This window comes from Agelaius phoeniceus, chromosome 14, assembly GCF_051311805.1.
Source record: "Agelaius phoeniceus isolate bAgePho1 chromosome 14, bAgePho1.hap1, whole genome shotgun sequence".
Taxonomy (NCBI): Eukaryota; Metazoa; Chordata; class Aves; order Passeriformes; family Icteridae; genus Agelaius; species Agelaius phoeniceus.
This window is the reverse complement of record NC_135278.1, coordinates 9,343,021-9,357,421: the sequence shown is the minus strand read 5'-3', so window position 1 is coordinate 9,357,421 and position 14,401 is coordinate 9,343,021. Positions and strand designations below refer to the sequence as shown.

Genomic DNA, 14,401 nt, shown 5'->3' with positions numbered 1-14,401 from the left:
ACAGCCAAAGAAGAACTGATAATCCTCCCTCCCACACACAGTAAATATACAATGGACACACTGGCTAGGTCTGTGTTTAGCTACACAAGCATTTTGCAGTGGAAAGGTTGTGACTTGCATGGCTCTGATGATCCAGTGAGTGAGATTTAAGTTATCATCATCTTCTACTTTCCAATTCTTTCTCAGTAGCAAACTACTTCACAAAAAGAGAGCGTAGATCAAATCAATTTGAGACTTACAGACTTAAAGCCCTATTTGCCATATCTTCCCCTGCATTTTCAGGGCACAATGAAAGTAAATAAGTGGTGTACAGTTGGTGCCTATATAACTTAGGTCAGAGTTACAAGGTGCTTATACAGCTTGAGTTATAAGATATCAATATAACCTGTTATCAATACAAGCTAAATCATGACTTTTTATATATCTGTATAACCTGAATCCTAACTTTTTTATCTATGTAACCTGATATAATGTATACCTATATAACCTGAAAAAATTATACAATGTAATGGCTGACTAGTATATACTATAATAACTAGTATATACTACACTATAACTAGTATATGGTTAACTAGTTGCTTAATGCTGAATAGACAAAAAAAAAAGAAAAAACTCACCAGGTGGATAGCTTTAGAGATAGGTAAGTATAGTCCCAATGAAAAATCAGCAAATGTAAAGCCAATTAGCCACAAAATAAAGAATTTAGACCAGACAGGCCAAGGAACACCATAACTGTGCATGCTCCAAAGACAAAGTTGAAAAGTTCAGATGCAAAGAAGACTTTGGAAGCCTTCATCAAAGACCCCCCACAACCCCCAAACTGGGGAGGCACAAGTGCAAAAGAACTGTCTAATAACCATGAGCTCACACCATGTAAATTAGTTCTGGTGTGTATGGGATGTGTTGTAGTGACAGTGAGCCACACTGTCACTACAACACATATAAATATAAATAAATAAATATAATAATAAATATACTATAAATACACCACAGCACTTGACAAAGGTGGGTGAGTTAGGAGGAGAAATCCCCCTCACTCCAGCACTGCAATAAACAAATACCTGTTCTATAGACACTGCTCTATGGGGGTTTTATTTCAAGCCCATCTTTTGGGCATCAGTGTTTTACAGTTTTCAAAGCCAGATGTAATATTCCTGTTTCTGGCATATTACTGGATACTGCAGATAAAAGTTACTTTCATACCTTCTAACAAATTTTTTCTTCCAATTGCTAGCTGCTTCCCTGGGCCTGGTGACATTATTTTTATCTATTTTCAGATATTGTCAGCACTAGAAACATAAGCATTGACAAATGCTTTATTTAAGAATTCTTAAACTCACTGTTTAAGAATTAGGGTGCTCATCTCCCCCTCTTATGCTTCCAATGAGCATTTCAATGACAGCCTTTGACAATGTAAGGAAATTAGGATGCCATGTGCTTTTTGCTTTGCAAATAAAGATGGAGAAAATAATCTCCCTGGGTAAGTGTTTTTCAGAATTTGATCCACAGAAAATGTACTTATGCTTGCCCCAGTTCTAAATATAACTATCCATTCCTTCTGGGAGCCTGACTGGCTCTTCAGCTTTCATTTTGGCAAAAAATGCTGCCATCAATCTCACATTTACCTTCCTTGCTTTTCAGAAACTTCATCATCTCATCATTCACATTAGGGTGTTTTCTTCTCAGACATGGGTCATAATTTAGGTCATGAAATTAATTGCATACTCAAAAAAAGGAAGAGGGGAGAGTAAATGCTCCTCCTTGTGTACTGCACCAGTAGTCTTTTGTCTACCAAAAAGTGTACTGTAGGCTGGGAGAGATTTTTCTAAGGTTTGTATGGGTTTCCCAAAATTCTAGGGAACAGAATAGGGAGAGTCAACAAGAAGAGCACTAGAGCTGGAAAATACACCTTCCTTTTTCTCTTAGGAGCTCACATTCAAATGCAAATTCCTCCCTTTTTTGACTAAACTGAAAAATAAATAAAAATTAGCCTTTCCTATTTGCATTTTGGAGACATTCTCTCCTTGCAGACATTCTGATATACAGATGACTGGGTGTGCACATAAAAAATACAAGTTTACGAAAGTTGCCCCCACCCATGGTCATTTGAGATGGTAGCCCCTGAGATTTCAAGCATGAGTCATCTCTATTTTTCATTTTCATTGTGTAATACAATGCTTTGAGGGTCAATAAACAGAAGGAGCCTTGGGAGCAAGCATAGTTTAATCTTCTGAACAGAGTCACAGTATCTTCCAGTGAAAAAGGGATTATGTTTTTTGTATGTTTAAGGAACTGCATTTTATTGTAGTTTTAATGCAAAACTTAAGCACAGTCTATTGCTTGGTTCATGTTGAACCTACCCCATTACTTTCTAGCTAAACATACCTAGATTCATTTCCAAGTATTCATCATCTCTGGATCCATATGTGGAATTCCCAAGTTGTAACTTATCCAAGACAGGACTACATTCTGCAACTTTTTGCTGAACTGACTTTAAACTTTTTGTGAGTGAACTTGCCTTCTGCTACTTTCATGTGCTTTATGGTAGACCAAGATACCTTTAGGGTACATTTCTGTTAATAATGTTATTTGGCATTTTCTGCCAAGGAAGGCAATTTTACTGCCTTACTGTTTCATAACAGTTCTTTGATTTTTATCTGCACTTCAAAGAGGAAGTGAGGTGACCAAACGAATCTCATTGCACGTTACATTTTCCACTACAAGGCAAAGTGCACATTCAAGATTTTAGATTTAAGAGCTCTAAACAATATTTTGTTCAAAAGTACTCTGAACATATCATTCATACTAACAAGAACACAGCAGAAACTAGCACAGTTCTTCAAGATGTCCTAAAAAAAAATATGCAGGGAAAAAATACCTCTGAAACAGTTTAACACACCAAAGTTTTGAACTTTGCCACCCCCCAATAAATGTGTAATGCACTTCTTATTTACAGACAAGAAAGTGTTTAAGGTGTACAGCTGCAAAGGCAAAAGCATTTGATGTTCTTAGCCCAAAATATCCAAGTGCCATTTGCAAAGCAGCAGAGGATCACACACTGCAGGCCAGGCTGGAGCTGGCTCTGGCCAAGGAGCTGGGTAACCACATTTCCATGGTCACACCGTGTCCATGGCCTACCCCTCAGCAAGGCACACAGGACAGCTGGGTGCCAGCACAGCCACAGAGCTTCCTGGAAGAAAATTTGATCAGATCCTGACAGTCCAAAAGACCAAATTGTGTGTGACTATTTGCAGCAAAGCACACAGCTTTAAGCCATGACTTTTGTTATTTATTTAGCTAACTGGATGATTTTGAATTCAAATAAAGCAGCAGTCACAGGAGCAACTGCAGAAGAAAAAACTGTGCAGCACTAGACTAAACAGGCAGTAAAGTGGTCTCAGACAAATTCTGAAGGAAGTTTCAAGAGGAAACTGATGCTGTTGACCATTCTTTCAACTTATTTTTAGGGATTTTTTGTTCGGAAAAGGGACTGAAAAATCCTCAGCATGACAGTGTATCACAACAATAATTCACGGTTTAGTAATAAAAAACAAGTAATAATTTAGTTTATTAACAAATGCAGTGATACCCAAAAAGCTAACACTGTCAGAAAATGTTTCTAATTCAACTTAAAAATACAGAGTCCCCATTTCAAGTCTATCAGATTGATCCTTACCATGATGGGAGGATAAAGTTCCCTGTTGCAGTTTTGAGTAAGGGTTATTTAAGGACCACTCTAGTTATTGTCAATTTTGCTGCTCACTAGCAGACACAAAAAACAATTCACTTTACCTTGAACAGAACTGCAAATCAAATGTATCTGGGTAAGCAGGCTGAAAAACCCACAAAAAATCTAGAAAAGAAAAACATAAAATAAGTGAAATTTCTAGGCCCTCTTAAGTTACAAACACATCTGAATAGACCACTCAACCCAAACCTTTCCTGGCTTGGTAATAATTATTAATAATAATTTGTCAGGTGTTGGTGGTCAATGCCATTTGTAAAATGGGAAAACACTACCTGCTCCTTGAAACATGGAACAGGGTGTAGGTCAGGGCATACTATTAGAAACTCATTACATTATCATGTTTAATTTTCACCTCAGTTTTATGTTCTGAGCACCTTCAGGAGTTTGAATGATGTAACATGCTGCCAAAAGCATGCCAGACAAAGTTCCCATGTGTACTCATAATGGTTAAATCTGGCATCAGACTGCTTTTAACAGCTTTAACAGTAAAGCTTCAGCAACTCAATAGTCAAAGGCTTACCTTTCTGAAAGAGAAATCTACTTAATGCTATCCAAGTTACAAATGCAAATCTCATTTCAGCTAAGCAGGAGAACTAAAAGCTAAGAGGTAATATGTAAAAATGTCCCAAACTATTTGTTCTGTCTGAGGAACACCAATGAATCAACTTAGAGAAACAGACAACAGAAACCTTTGCCACCATTGCCTTTCAGGGAATAACACATCCTCCCTTTACCTTTTCATCCCACATCTGGTCATGGACCATGATCCAGAAAGGTGGGAAAACATCTGGTGTGGAAATATGATCAGGACAGAGTCTTAGACAGAACAGTGAGAAATAAGTGTATGTGCTCATCATTCATCAAATCACCTTTGAGCATGCAAATAACCTGAACTCATTCAGGGCTATAATGAGGGTTTTTTCCTTCAGTTATGTCAGACAGAAACTGCCAGGTGTTTATCATCTCTCCTAGTCAAGTTCATGGAGCTGTAAAACATTCTGCATAGGTACTGTTATTGAATGACATGCAAGAAAAGCAGGCCTGAAAGAGCCAGATGGAGAACTGGCAATCCCAGCATGGCAAACTGCAGCACACTCCTACAAGAGAATGCTCTGCATAGTTTTCTAAGGCATAACCTTGCTCTGAGTCCTATTCCAGTCCCCACAGTCTCACCCTGCTTTTCCCTCAAGCACAGCGAGCTTAGTTTCACTTTCTTGTTGTTCCTCTTGCCTGTGGCAATACATTTCATAAGGACAGCACTTTTGACTAAGTTGCTCAAACAGAGGAGCTCATAAAAATGCAGAAGTATTTGCATGCTTATAAAATAAACAGATAATCCATTTTCATAATGAAAATCAAATGCATCTATCAAACAAAGGCACAAAACCAAGGCCATCAAGTTCAGTATTAATTTACCCTGTATAAATATACAGTATGAATCAGCAGTACATACTTCATGGAAAGTAACATGCAGAATGGCAAACTAATGAGCTACCATGAGCAGATAGAAACTACTCCATCCTTCCTACTTCTGCATCTGGTGCAAAAAGACCACAGGCACCACAAACCAAGATCTCTTCCTTCTTTTTCATTTTTTTAAATATTTTTGTATCACTTTGCTCTTAGTTGACATTACCACTAACTGCTTACTCTTCTACATAACATTCAAAACTATAGAAAATACTGTTGTAAAACTAAACTTTACCTGTACAGTATTGCAATTCTTTTAGTATGTGCATTTTCATTTTGTAAGAAAACCAAACAAAAAGTGCCATACTAGGAAGAGAAAAGAGGTTAGAGAGGTTAGTACTTAAAGCAATTTTTAGGATACAACACAACATCAGCATATTATTTTGCTGCATGACAAAAACATGACCTCAGTGTAAGGGAGACTCCAAATGAGAAGTGAACAGTGCAACAAGGGGGTTGGTTCCCTGACTCTTCCACCTGAGGCTCATGGCAGGTGACTGAATGCAGCTGTGCCCTGAGGTGGTCCCACCTGGGCTGCAGAGTCTGCAGGCACCTGCTCACACACACAACCTGTAGCTGCATGGGCTCTCTGCCCCCACTCATGGCTCAGTCCCAGAAAGTGCCACTGAGAGAGAGGAAGTGATCACCTTGGTTTAGTTCTGCTGAAACACAGTCCTGTGCTGGGCAAGAACTTGAAATGAGCCTGAAAACAGAGCTACTGTTGAATGAAGTAGCCTCTAGCCTCCACCTCTTTGTTGCTCTCCCAGTCCATCCCTTCCTTTCACCAGCAGCCAGAGTGAGAGACTGCTGCCTGCAGCCTTTTGCAAGTTTAGTGCATCCATGGAAGTGTACTAGGGGGAAAAAAGGCAACCAGAAGCTCTACCATGATATATAATCCACTTTTATCTTTACTGAAGGCCAAAAAAACCCCAACCCAAGCTAAACCCCCCCATACCTAGCCACTTTAAAAATTGTATTGCAGATTCATTTTATACACTCCAAAAAACCTTAACAGGCATCATTTTTTATTTGTGGAAGGTCAGGAGTTAGTAATTTTCCTAACCCAAAGTGACTGTGTGGTAGCTGGCTGCCAAGCTGTCAGCCTAAGCTATGAAACCAATGCCCTCATTCATAAATTTTTGGGATTTTGCTGTGAGCCATTCAGCAGGCTGTGATACACTGTGTCCAGCTCCTCAGACTGAACTGGCATATTTGAAATAGTGACATTTCATAGGCTGCTCAGCTCCTCTAGCTACCAAAACAAATGGGAGAATGACTCAATGTGTATTCTACTTATCATGAGCTTTAGATAAACTGAATTTAATTTGATCTTTTCCAGAACTATTGCATGTATGCTGCTGAGGAGGAAACAACAAGTACCCAATGGATCACTTAGACAAGGTGAAGTGTTTCAGTAAATCCAACCAGTTATATCAATTTGCCTTTTTTTTCAGACAGACACTTGCACCCTCTTACCAGCAAGGACAACACAGACTCCTTGTGGTCTTACCAGCTTCCTTCAGCCCTACCTACTCAACAGAACACTGGTGTCAGTGCACATTTAAACATGCAAAGATTCATTCTGCTGCATGTGCTACCTGCCATGAATATGTGCAATAAAATGGTGAACTACACAGGGTGAAATTAGAGCAAACACTTTGTAGTACCTGCCCAACTTGATAGTAGTGAGTGCTCTCCATATTTCCCTGCATTTGAGGAACTGGCAGTAATCATTATTTACAATCTTCTGTTTCTCTAACCACATCCTTCTCAGTATACAGTTCAAGTGCACAGAAACAGACCTAATAAATAAATTATTGTTTTGTAAATTGTAGCATCTCCAATCAAGACTTGTTGCCAGATAAGCAATCACTATATGAACACAAAAAAGTATTTGAGAAAGTTCTTATTTTAGCAAACACTGTGGTGTAGGAGGCTTGTAATGGAGCTGAGTAAGTTCAATGCAGAAGGGGCAGCTCACCTGCTCAATCTCCAAAAGTACAGCACACCTTCAGCTTTAAAGACCAGGAGGAGATTTGATTTTTCAAGCTAATCAGTACATTTTCCCCTGAACCACAAAGGACAGCTCTTATGTTATGGCAGAGCACCTCCTATAAAAAATTCAAGCACTAGAATCAACTGGTGTGCCCAGTGGTGCTGTGGAGAACACAGAGATGGGGGAAGGAAGGACACCAGGCTCCTCCAGAGCCTACAGCAGGCTCGTGCTGAGAGCTGCCTGCACTGGGCAGACTCACACAGTTTGCAGCTGGGGGCCTTCAGGTGCCACAGCAGGAGATGGACAGGCTGAAAAACAACCACAGGAAAAGCTATCAGATAGAAACACTGCTGTACTGATGTGTGTAAAAGCATCTGTGCAGCTGAGGGACAGTGAGAATTTACTTGCATGAGGAGACTGTTAAAGCAAATTTAACACAAGTGTTAGGGCTGTTCTTACCGTGGTACATGACAAAGATTTTCTGGCAGCTTTAAAAGAAGTGCCTTAGGCACACAGGTGTTCAGAAGAAATCAGTTATTTGCTTTATATTTCTTTTCCCAGAACCTGAACTGGGAAATACCAAATAAATATGCTTATAAACTACCAACACAGAAGAGAATTTTCTCTTTGTGGTATTACACATTCATTATTATAACTTTTTCAGTTCCTCTCTATGCCAATGTTTGTTTTTCTTTTCTGTGAGCAGGACTTCTGCAATAAGGCCCTTAAAAAAGCTTAGGGGGGACTTACCAAGAAGGGCAGTTACACAGCTATTTTAGGGGCTACTCTGCCAATGAGCTGAGTAGGTGGATACAAGGGATGTATAAATTACAGCAGTGCCAAGGTGAGCAGAGACATGGCTGAAAACAAAACTATTTGGGGATGGGAGGAAATACTTGAGGAAATAAGCAGCAGCATGTGGATGCTCTGACTTTTTTTAGTCGCGATGTTTGAAGGTCAAAAATTTCAGCACAGAAATGAAAGTGCTCAAGTTCTCAGTCCCCAGTAAGCCCAAGCCCAGTGAAGTCAATCCACATGTGGGTGTGTAGTGGGCACTGCTGACAGCACCAGGGCCCAGTCTTGCACCCACAGCCATGCAGCAGGCAGTAAGGACCTTAGTAAAGGCACTACTGGCACTCCAGTTACTTCTCTAAAGTTACACAGCAAACACCCAAACTAGCAGCTGTATAAACTGGATACTGAACCACTGACACTGAGCCACTGCATGTACAGAGGAAAATCTCAGTGAAGGTGGGGTGCAGGATGCACCTCTTGTATCTTATAATGTGCCAAAACCAATTTTAAAAAGCACCATCCTTTCATGTTACTTCAGTCTACTTCTCTGTCTCGTAGAATATGTCACACTTACTAAGCACAATTTAAATTAAAATGTTGTGCAGTTGGGTGAAGCACATTGCCAAGTGGAACAAAGATCAGAGATTGTACTAATACTACCTTCCCTTTAAAATAGGTTGCAGTGTCCTGTAATATAGCTAAAAAAAAAAACCAAACAAAAACCAGGTCTGCTGTACAAATCTAAGAGCACTTTTGCCAAACATAACCATTAGCTTAATGTCAAAACTTTTCCAGTTGATAGGGTAAATGTGTCATTAACATACATTTTAAAAATAAAGCGTTCATTTATTATAAGTTTAATTTTTTTAAAATTATCTTAAAACAAGCATTTCTGTAACTGTCTGGGTATTGCTCACTTACAATCTTATTTTTTGTAGTAAGGGGAGTTAGAACAGAACACCACCTCAGTGTTATTAAAATGGTAATTTAAACAATCTCTTAATTAGTACAAGCTGTAAGAGAACAAGTACTGGGATGTAATGTGCTATTTTAAGGGTGTCCTTGCAATGTTAACTTGTTTCTAATTTCACAGTCTTTCAAGCACACCTAGATTATTTTTTAAATTGATACACATATTAATATTCTAACTGCCAGTAAACACCTATGCTGTAAAACATCAGGGTTTGGAAATAAAGGCACTTTCCCTGTACACTAACAAAAGTGATGAGCAAAAATCATGCAATGAGCTGCAGTATCATTACAGCTCCAAGTCAAACAGATATGTATACAGGTCTTCTGCTCTGAGGTTTGACTTTTAAACCTGTCATTGCCAAACCAATGAGTTTATAATAAGACCTTTAAAAGATATATAAACTGGTTAACCTAAAAGGAAAGTTACAAGTATGTTTTTAAAAAAAGATGCCCTACTGATGAAGGAGTAATGCACTATAGGGAATCAATAGTCACATCAATATACATGGCAGGAAACCCTACAAATCCTAGTACATTAGTTTTTGTCCTCAAGGAACAACAGTGGTATTCAAGTATAACAGATTTAAGAGTCTCGGATTTAAAGTGATAACTAAGGTTCCACTTTGGATCACTTTAAATCCAAGACTCTTAATTCTGGGATAATTGGTAGATCACTTTATCTCTACCTTGGAGATAAAGATATCTCACCTTGAAACCTGGTGAACTCCCAGATGTACAACAGCCCTTGATTTAGTATTGACTGTACTACAAAACCCATGCAAAAATGTATTTTTTTAAAAATAATTTCTCAGTATCTAGGATTCCTTAAAACCACTTTACTGAGGTGAAAAGTACCCTTTGATTTCAGGGGCAAGTCCAAGTGCTTAGTTCTATCTGAATCAAAAAAAAAAAAAAAGAAAACAATTCCTCACATCCTTCACATTACACAGCTGTTACTCCAAATGTAAAGCAAATAAACTGCACACTGACTTTGTGAAGCAGCAGCCTTTGCTCTGACCTCACATCCATCCTAAGCAACTCATGCACTCAAACTTTAAAATTCATCCATTATACAAACTGACAATCTGGCAACATATTGGCTGAAGGAAAACACTTCCCACTCCTCCCAGTCCCATGCCCACAGTCATCTTTCCTTGCTTGCACTGGTCCTCCATTTCCCAACACTGCCTGTGCTATTTATTTCCTTACTAAAAATTTGTTCAATGTGCCTTTGAATTTCCTGCTATATTTGGGATCATCATAAATAACTCTCCAGACAATTGTACCATCAGGCCTCACACTCACACACTCCTTGTAACAAAGCTCTGTAGGCTCAAGGCCTCATCCAACCTGGCTTTGGACATTGCCAGGGTTGGGGCATCTACAGCCCTCCTGGGCAACCTGTGCCAGCATCTCACCATCCTCACAGTAAAAAAGAAGTTGATGCCAGCCCCAGGTCAGTCCTGACCCAGAAGCTTCTCTGGTCTGTGGCAGCACAGGAACCTGCAGAGGAGACAGGCTCCCTATCTAGGGCAACAACAACAGCACGAAGAGTTTCCACCCCCACCACTCATTCCTAACCTCTGTCTCACACACTTGGTCAGGTAAATAATGTTATGAACAGCTGGCACACAATGGAAGCTGTATCTTGATTAGGAGTGCACTGCAGAGGCAGTGCTAGGCAGGAACTGATAGCCCTGATAAGAAGTGGGGCAGGCACAGCAGAGTGCTGTGGTTTATTTACCTTCTGCCCAACCATTTCTGTTGATACCAGGGCAGATCTCACTAGATGCTTTCTGCAGAGAAGGAAACTGAAACCACAGCTCCTAGGCAAAGCTGACCACTGGCCAAATCTTTTTCCAAACAGTGTCTTTTAGGTCATGTCCATATAAAACAAGCAAAACCAACTCACAGCTCCAGCATGTCCAGGACTAAGGCAAGGTCCTCCCATGCACAGAGCAGTCTGACAAAGGGCCTTGGTGCTGTCAGGCTCCACAGGTGTAGGAGAAACCTGTCCCACCACCTGAGTGTGTGCCTTACCTTCAGTGCCACACAGGTCACCCTGAGAGGGTGGCCACAGAAGGAATAAGCAGTGCTGCACTCAGAGTTGTTTGCGTCTGCCTACCTACAGAGTTCAACATTTAGAAGGAACAGACAGCTTCTAGGAGTGTCAGCAGATTATAGGCAATCCTAACTTCCCTCCCCCACATTCAACCAAAAAACCAATAATAATCCCTATCCACTGTAAACATAGCCCTGCCACCAGAGGAGAAACTTTCTTAAGCCCTCCCTTCCATGCAGCTCGTCCATTCCAAATGGAAATGGGAAGGGCAGTAATCCCAGTAACAGGGAGGAGAGGAGGAGACTTTGCAACAACCATGAACACCAAAGCAGTCACTCTGCAGCTGCCCCAGAAGGCAGTAAAATTAAACAGTGTGGACAACTTCTGAGATAAGCCTTCCACAAAAAAGGCTGAAGACGTTGCACCATCTAAATAACAATCCGATCCATGAACAAAAAGAAACCATAAATTCTGTTTCTTACAAAATTGTTTTCCTCCTTCCATTCAACTTCCTTCTCTCCTGCAAAAACAAATATCCTGAAGCACAGTAACCACCAGCTTATTTGAGTATACTACAAAATTTCCCTTAATCATTAACTCCAACTCTTTTTTAGTTTAAGCAATGCCTTACTCAGAAGGCTTCTTATAAAAGAGCACTCATTCATTTCTCATGTTAACTGCCTAACTCTATTTATCATTAACTTCAATATATTTTGCATGTTTACTTGGCTCAGGTTACCATTTGGAATTAAATTTGAGTACTAACTTCATTTACAACAGTGTAATAGGCTGCACCTATTTTACTAGATAGATATCATAACATCACCTGGCATATAACTGTATGCAAAGCCTTGCCTTAGTAGTTTGTTAGGAAGTGGTTTCTCTATTTTTATAGAAGAGCTGAAGCATTACCCTTGCATTAGAGAAGGAGAAGGTGTCATCTGCTGAACTCTGCTAATTTATTATGCTGAAAGTTTATAGCTGCTGCTGTTGGATTATTCAATAGCAGCCACCACTGGCAGTGCATGTTCCAGAGGGCATTAAAGGTAACACATGAGCTAACTGTGCATGAAATGCAAACACCTAAATAATGAACACCTCCTGAAACCCCCCCACCACAGCAGGGTGCAGGGGGAAATTGTCTCTTTCAAGCTTATACAATTCTGTAATTTAAGACAACAATGAAGGGGGAATTGGTAAATACAAAGAACTGAGAGCTATGTTAAATACGCATTAAATAGTTTCCAGAATAACTTTTATGAGGAAATATTTAAGGCTTCTGTAGAATTGTATTAAAATTCAAACTTTGTATCCATGCACAAAGAGCAGAAGAAATAAAAATGAAACCTGTCATCTTGTCAGAGACTGCAGAACTTTGCTACCTGTCTTTTAATTGGGTGAAAAGACTGAAGACATTAAAATCTTAAACATATCTTAGGAAAAAAGAAAATCCATGTCTTCAGTCATTGCAGTTAGTCTGAGATGACAATTCCAAAGATTCAAAAAACAGAACTTATAGAAAAAACAATGTATGTTTCTAAGGCCTAGCTGCACTATTATTTGCTCATTTTTGCCCTTGAAATTGGCAAGGCTACAACTGCAAGTTTGTCTATAATAGTAAATGACAACACACATCATATTCTTATTTTCTGCAACAATCCAAGATGCAAAGAGGACCAACAGAGGATGCAAGCAAGGACCAACATTATTATCTTTTACCATAATCAGGGACTTCAACTGTCCGTTTACTTGCTATAAAACATTCCTCAACATCAAAGCCCTCTGTAACCTGCATCTATATTTACTGAGCATCCTCACTAAAACGTTTTGTACTATCACTCCTTTTTTTCCTAACATAAATGTTTCATATTTCAGTTTTTCCCAAATATTATATGTCATAAAGGCATATGCTACAATTATTTCATTACGGGACTGGGCAAACAGCAGCACTGGATCAGGAGAGGTCTGTGCAGCCAGGGCAGGGGATCTAGGTACTGCATATGCACTTGCTTTCCAAGTAAGTTTCAGAAATCCACAAAGGGGATGTTCTAGAACACCAAAAAGCAAAATCTAAGATATTCAGCCAGTTTCTTGCTTTCCTTGAACAGGTGTTTTTGTGACGTGGAGCACAGAAGCATGCGCTGAGCGGTGAATCACCTCTCCTCATCAGCATCAGCCCATCTCCCAAGCCCAGCCTCCTCCCCTGCATCCAGGCGGGGGGCGGGGGGCTCCAGGGGCCGGGGGGCTCCGGGGGAGGCCAGAGCACGGCCGGAGCACCGGGCAGGGCCCAGGGAGAGGCCGGGGATGAGCTCGGGCCCGGCGCGGAGCCGGGAAGGGGCGGGCGGAGGGTCTGGCTGCCGGCGGGAGCGACCGCGCTCGACCCCGCGGGCTGCGGGCGTGACGGGGAGCGGCGAGATGCGCCAGAGCTGCCCCGGAGCTGCGGAAAAGACCCGGAGAGGAGCCCCGGCCCGGGGCAGTGCTGGGGCGGGCAGGGACGCTTCCCGCCCGGCTTCACGGAGGGCCACCCGCCCGACCCCCCCATGGCACTTCCAGGAGGCCTTTCCGCGCCGCCACCTGCTCCGGACAGCGGCCGAGGCTGCTCCTGCCCGCCCGCACCGGAGCCCCGAGCCCCGGCGCATCCTCTCGGCCCGGGCCCCCGAGCCACGGCCGCGGGGACGGAGCTGACCCCGGGTAACCCCGCTCCTTCCCCGGATGACCCGGCCGCCTCCGCCCCGACGGGAGCCCCGCGGGCCCCCGGGCCGGGAGCAGCGCCAGCCCCGCAGCCCCTCTTCGTGAGCGGGGCGACCCTCCCGCCCCTCGCCGCTCCCCAGATGCTACCGAATGGCAGCAAAGGAGGGGAACCGGCTCTGCCTCGTCCCATCTCACCCCATTCTCTTCAATCCCATCTCATCCCACTCCATTCCATCCCCGCTGCACAGAGTCCTCACTCACCGTGCCCAGCCCCGGCGCTGCCGGCAGAGATCACAGCGCTACCGGCGCCGGTACCGGCTGCTAAAATGGCTGAGGGCGCGGGGGAGGAGCGAGCCCCGCGCCGCCGCCGCCGCCAAGGCCGCCCAATCCTCCCTCCCTCCCCTCGCCACCGTGACGCGCTGGGGAAGGGGCGGAGGCGGCCGCGGACCCGAGCCCAGGGGCACGGTCAGTGATGCCGCCGCGTCCCGAGGTGACCCCGGGATTCGCAGGCTCGTGAGGGGGTGACACGGGACCCCGGGCTTCGGGCAGAGCTCGGTTAGCGCGGCCCTTCTGCGGGCTTGTCACAGGCCGCGGGCCAGGCCGAGCCACGGGCACACGGCAAAAGGCGCTGCCGGAACCCCAGCCCCGACCCCGGGCAGGCTCCCGC

General features: G+C 42.6%; 1 protein-coding gene across 4 annotated transcripts in view; it reads right to left on the bottom strand.

Annotated features, from left to right (window-relative positions):
* ACSL4 (acyl-CoA synthetase long chain family member 4) overlaps positions 1-14,108 on the bottom strand; it is a 37,159-nt gene extending 23,051 nt beyond the window's left edge. For 2 of the 4 annotated variants that reach the window (XM_077185803.1, XM_077185804.1), the window contains exons 1-2: positions 13,996-14,077; positions 3,793-3,853 (exon numbers count right to left, since the gene is read on the bottom strand). The gene's annotated coding sequence lies outside the window, so the exon portion shown is untranslated. Of the gene's footprint in view, positions 1-3,792; positions 3,854-13,995 lie in introns of all 4 variants that reach the window. The other 2 variants (XM_054641436.2, XM_054641437.2) reach the window with 2 other exon arrangements.
* Between the last annotated feature and the right edge of the window lie 293 nt (positions 14,109-14,401).